This window comes from Diceros bicornis, chromosome 36 (genome assembly GCF_020826845.1).
Source record: "Diceros bicornis minor isolate mBicDic1 chromosome 36, mDicBic1.mat.cur, whole genome shotgun sequence".
Taxonomy (NCBI): domain Eukaryota; kingdom Metazoa; phylum Chordata; class Mammalia; order Perissodactyla; family Rhinocerotidae; genus Diceros; species Diceros bicornis.
In genome coordinates, this window is record NC_080775.1 from 30,162,499 (window position 1) to 30,168,606 (window position 6,108).

At 46.8% G+C, this 6,108-nt stretch overlaps 1 protein-coding gene across 2 annotated transcripts in view; it reads right to left on the reverse strand.

Moving 5' to 3' along the window:
- Positions 1–2,533, reverse strand: part of ARHGAP12 (Rho GTPase activating protein 12) — a 124,258-nt gene extending 121,725 nt beyond the window's left edge. Inside the window, exon 1 of one of the 2 annotated variants that reach the window (XM_058532729.1) lies at positions 2,417–2,533. The gene's annotated coding sequence lies outside the window, so the exon portion shown is untranslated. Of the gene's footprint in view, positions 1–1,348; positions 1,704–2,416 lie in introns of those variants that run through there. The other variant, XM_058532728.1, reaches the window with a different exon arrangement.
- Positions 2,534–6,108: the final 3,575 nt, after the last annotated feature.

The following is a 6,108-nucleotide window of genomic DNA, read 5'->3' on the forward strand; positions in this document are numbered from 1 at the left end:
TGGCAGTTCAGTTCAAATAAAAAGCTAATCAATTGCAAACTGAAACTGCAGGATATTTATTAAGTCAATAAAAGTAATAGGAAAATTGCTGAATCACAGCAAAACCATCCACAAATGAGGATGTGGCACAATCAGACCAGCTAACGACTGAAGGAAAAAACCACAAAGATAATGGCCCAATGGGTTCCTCTGGAGAGGAACATTTTTGAAGAGCATGATTTGAACAACAATATGTGGTACCATCATACCATTTCACATCTGATTCATTCTACAAAACAGTGCATTTTGCAATTATAACTAAAACTGTTAAATATAAGATAAAGTAAAAGTTTAATTTCACTTTTCTCTCCCACTATTATAAAACTGTAATGCCCATTTTAGGCAGATTCACCTTAAGCTGCTTTTTCCTAGTACCAGTTTTCTCAGATAAGCAAAATATTAAGACTACATTTAATAATTTTACACATCACCATATTCACTGTTTTATTTTAGTCAATTTAAAAATCTTATTACTCTTTTGTTCTCAGAAATATCAAGTGCATAACTTGAAATACTTAAATTTGTAAAGCCCACTTTCTATCCACCTATTAAAAAAAGCACTCAACACTCTAATGAAAGAAAAGCCAAATGATTACCTAAATATACTGTTTTTCTACAGCATTTACATATTTTCCCTTGTGCCTCACAGCAATGGAACTGGTAAGTAAAAAAATCTAAAGATACATAAAATATTGACTATATATAGACAGCATCTATACAGATGGCATTATATTAAGAATCAATGAGTTAGCAATCTTCTCCAACTTCTATGGTGGATAAAGTAGTACGAACAGAACTCTATCAACAAATACTGGGGCATACACATACACACACACACAGATATATAATCTGTTACATTACACTTTAAGTATTTAATTTGCTTGTCCCCACGGAGAAACACCTCCAGAGCAGTGGAGCTACATGCAACTACGGGTCACAGAGATGGGTCGAGTTTGTCTGGCTCTTCAAGCTGCATGGCACAGGGTCAAATCTTCAGAGCGTGCTCTTAGGCACTGCCCTGGGCTCCCAAATCCCTGCTCAGAAACGTTTCCAAGGCATTTTTAAAACAAAGAGGAGAAAAATACTGGCACCAGTACCCAGACCGTCTACTCAGACCAGAAGCAGAACAGAAAGATGACCCATTATGTAATACACCCTCCTATAGATAAGGTAAGCAACACTGGATATGGACAAATATATCTCTAGGCCATTGTTTCCCAACTCTCAAGGATGAAAAGAGGCGTGGCTAGGGACTAGATGCTTTTTAACGACCTGTGACTATAATATTCAGAGTCTTCCAAGGTCTCACCTTTACAAGTGAGCGGAAGAATCTGAACCGGAACTCGAGGGACTCCTCATTCAATGCTCCTTCCTCCACACTGCCTCCCCTTAGGAATATGAACGGTCAATAAAATCTACTTCCATATGTCCTGACCATAAAGCAACAGAAGTGTTAACGGTCTTTATGCGTGACAAACACTTCCCTTGGAATGACATTACAACTTTGATAAAGGTATGCTTTAAACATTTTGCTTTAGCCTTTGGAAATGCATTTAAAACTGCTGTGCAGTCAGAAGGAAAACACGCCTCTGAAACTGAAGGGCGGCCTTTTTCTCTAAGGACGGCCCTGCGGGCACCACCTCTCAGAGGGTCTGCAGTAACTTCAGATACAACACGTCAAGGACGGCCATTCTTGGAAAACAACTTCCCTGAGATGGGAGGAGGGCAGCACGCTTGTAAAGAGGTTTTTTTTCCTTAATTCAAGGACTTTGAGGAGGTTCCTCCCATAAGAGCTGGAAGCCAGCAAATGTCCCTCCAGCGGGGCGAGGCACCTCGAACGACTGCAGAGAGGAAAGTGCCCAGTTTAAGGTCCACAGTCCCGGGGGGAGGCCCCAGGTGGGCTCCCGGGTGGGCGTGGGTCTGCACACCCTACAGCAGTTCGGAGCGGACTCACGCAGCAGCAGGAGACGAGGGAGGAGGGCGGCACGGGCCAGGCTTTTACACACACACACTCATACACACTCGCACACGCACCCCGACACCCTCCTTCCCGGGGGCGGGGCGGGCAGGCGCTGCCCTCACACAGGAAGTCAGGAACCCGGGGGGCAGCGGAGCCACAACTTCGAGCCATTTAACCCTCTGGCCCGCGTCTGCCAAGGGGCTGGGCTCGGCCCTCTTCCCCCGCGCCCACCCCGCGCCCCGACCCCGCCGGCGGCGCCCCGGCCTCACCTCGCGCGCACCTCGGGGCCGCCGCGCCTCCCGCACACGCCCCCCCAACCCCGCCGCCCTCGGCGGGCAGCCCCGGCCCCGGAGCGCCTTTGTGCGGCGCCTCCCCGACCTGCCCTCCGTCCGCGGGGACCCGCGCCCGCCCCCTTACCGAGGGCCCGCGACCTGGCGGGGGCTGCGCCCTCTTCCCCCAGCACGGCGGCTGCCGAGGCGACTGCAGGGCGCTCACACGGGGGCGGCCGCTGCCGGCCGTCCCGCAGGCGGCTCCGAGGGAGGGTAAGTGCCAGGGCACGTCGGAGCGCGCCGGCGCGGGGGCGGGGCGGGCGGCGGCTCACGTGACGGCGGGGGCGGGGCCGCAGCTCACGTGACGGCGGGCCCGGGGCGGCCGCTCACGTGACGACCCGGGAGGGCGCGGGGTGAGTCGGCCGCGGCAGATCCGGGAGGAGGAGGACAGGCTGAGGGAGGGGCCGAGGGGTTGGCGCCGGCGAGGTACGTGCTGGCTTTGTGGACTTAAGCACTTCGTAAACATGAAGTGGGAAACGTTGAGGAAACGCTCGTGGGGAAAACGCGGGAAGGGTGGACGGGAAACGGACCGAGTACGAGGGTGGCAGGAATGGAGTCCAGGGAAAGAGACCGGTGTAGGGGATCCGAACCGCCCTCTTCCTCGGCCCGCTGGCCGCTGGGAGCTGCTGCCGGGCGTCGGTCAGTCGTTCACTGGACGACAGTCCCGCGGGGGACGCGGAGAGAGTGCCACATGCTACCTCAGGGGGACAGAATGGAACTCTGGAGTCACTGAGTCCATTATGGGGTCTCTGTGGAGCTGTCCTTCCCCGGGGCCGCCAGGGCGGAGTGTTGGGCCAGCTGTGCACACTCTGGGCTGAGGAGGCCCCTGGGGACCCGGGAGCGGCTGCTTCCCCCATCACGCGGCCCCAGAGCCGCAGCATGACCACTCACTCAGCCGTCCGCGGGGCCTGCTGTGTGCAAGCCCCGTGGGGGCCACAGTGTCATTGCCCAAAATCATTTCAGTTTGCAGCGTTTGCGGTGTGGCAGCACAGAATGCAGAAGTCAGAGGCATTAAAGGTTTTTCATAGTGATCCATTGGTAGAAGGAGTTTGCTGGACTGGGAATCTGGAAGGAGACCTGGCTTCTGCCATTGTCACTCCACCCTTCTCGACCTCAGCTGTCAACGGAGCTTGTTGACTGAACTCAAAGGCTCCTTCTTCTACCTTTAAAATTCAGTGACTGTGAGAAAAATAACTGATAATATTAGGACCTCAGAAACCACTCATTCAGGAACCAGTTGTTGATTGTGCCTTATATGATGCCAGGATGAAATTTTAATAATACCGGACAAAAAAGTTCAGGATATGATTCAAAAGCCACTCTCTGAAATTGACCGTTTTCTGTTCTTCACCTCCTACTTTAAGATGCCATTGTGTGTGGCGTCCTTATCACAAGCTGAACTCCCAATTGTTCCTTAAAGGCTGTGAAGAACCCACTGGGATATTGACAAGACTTGAACAGCTGCGGTTTACCACTTTATAGAGTTAAATGTAATGAGAGGGCTAAAGTTTGAAGATATTCTCCTTTTAGAAAGCAAAGAAACTTAAAATGAGCCTGAGGCCATACTGTCTCTGTCATTGCACTTGCTACCACCTTTCTTTGGCATCGATGGTCTTTTCTGTCTCCCTCGGTTTCTAACATTTTCCATGCCCTTGTTCAGCACGTAGAGTATTGCTGCTGTATGCTTCTGAAACTATTTTCCATTGAATCCCTTTTGATCTCTGTCTAGAACCAAAACAAGGACAGAGTGCAAAAAGGAAACCTGTGCCCTGATGGAATGTGCTGATAACCGTATCTTCCCTACTCCCCAAACCTGAATGGGACACCCTTGGTTTCAGCAAGAGAGAGAGCTAAACAGTTTGTATATACTTGCTGATCTGCCTGTAACTCCACTTCCTATTCACAACCTAATCTCGGATGATACCGCAGTGCCCACAGTATGCTGATCACCACCAACAGCAGATGGAGTCAGATAAAGAGAGCTCTCGCCCCAGTGTGTTGTTTTAAAACCTGATGGAGAGCTAGGAAATCATAAGCAACATTGACTGGAGTTAGTTTTTAAATAACACTGGTAGCATATGTCTGGCGCCTGTGCTCAGGCTCTCAACAGATCATTTTCAGGATATTGACATTTAACTGGCGTCTTGTGAAGTAGCATAGAGTTCCAAAGTTTAGAATTTAAATGTAGGCTCCACGAAGGCAGAGATTTGAGTTTGATTTATGTAAATATGTATCTCAAGTGCCTAAAAGCACTTGGTGTGGGGTAGGTGCAGGATAAATTTCTGTTGAATATATTTTTGAGTAAAAATGTACTATGTAAATTGCTGAATAAACTTGTCCTGCTTTCTTCCTAATTCTTTAATAGGTAACCCACTTTTCATTGTGCATTTCTAAATGAGAAAGCGTAAAATTATATCTGGTATCACTGCTGTAGCTAGGCTATAGAGAAACAGAAATTTGGCAGTATCTGTCAAAAGTACAAATGCGTGCCTACTCTGAACCTCCAGTTTTACTTCTAGGGATTTATCCCACAGATATATTTCTACACGTGAGAAATGATAACGTATTTCTTATCATGTTGCTGAGAATAGCAAATGATGGGGAATAGCCTAAATATCCGTCAATAGGACGCTAGTTAAATTATATAATATATCCATGCATTTGAACACTGTGTGGCTGTTAACAAAAAAAAAAGATGAAGTTCTTTATGTTTTAATATTCAAATCTCCAAGATTTTTTTGTTAAATGAGAAAAGCAGGAAAATGGTGCAGAATAATGCATTGGCTTATATGTTCGTTAAACTAGGACAGACTGTTGAGTATGAGAAATCAGTGGATGGAAGGCATAGGAAAGGCTTTTCACTGTATTCATATTTGAACTTTGTGATATTCACGCCATGAGAATGATTTACCTATTCGAAAAGTTAAATTAAAATGTTTACTTTAAAATTTTTCTATCTTTATTTGGTTTTTATTTGTTTGTTTATGAGGAAGATTAGCCCTGAGCTAACATCTGTTGCCAGTCCTCCTCTTTTTTGCTGAGGAAGATTAGCCCTGGGTTAACATCTGTGCCCATCTTCCTCTACTTTATATGGGATGCTGCCACAGCATGGCTTGATAAGCAGTGAGTTGGTCCGTGCCCAGGATCCGAACCTGTGAACCCAGGGCCTCCGAAGTGGAGAAACATTCGGGCTCCATCTATTTTATCAAAATTTACCTGATTCAAATATCAGGTAAACTAGTACACATATCAGGTAAACTTTTTATTTTATTTATTATATTTTAAAAATATTTATAGAACACTCTTTTTATTTTTTTTCTTTCCATTTTTCTCCCCAAAGCCCCAGTAGATAGTTATATGTCATAGCTGCACATCCTTCTAGTTGCTGTATGTGGGACGTGGCCTCAGCATGGCTGGACAAGCAGTGCGTCGGTGCGCGCCCGGGATCCGAACCCCGGGCCGCCAGTAGCGGAGCGCGCACACTTAACAGCTAAGCCACAGGGCCGGCCCTCAGGTTTTATTTTAAAAATTCAGAGTTATTTTCATTAAGTTCAAATCGCAAGCTATCTATTCCTTACTGTAATAATTTAAGATCCAGGTACTACACTTAGTTTGAGGTATAGTCTACATAGTATCAAATATATGTAAATTTCAAAAGTACTTTATTTTTCTTGAAGTAGAGCCTTACCTGAGCAAGTTCTAACTACTTGGATCCTCTGTTTTAAGCAATAAAATTAGAATTTCATGGACCATTTGTTCATCTCCTAATTAAGGTCAAGA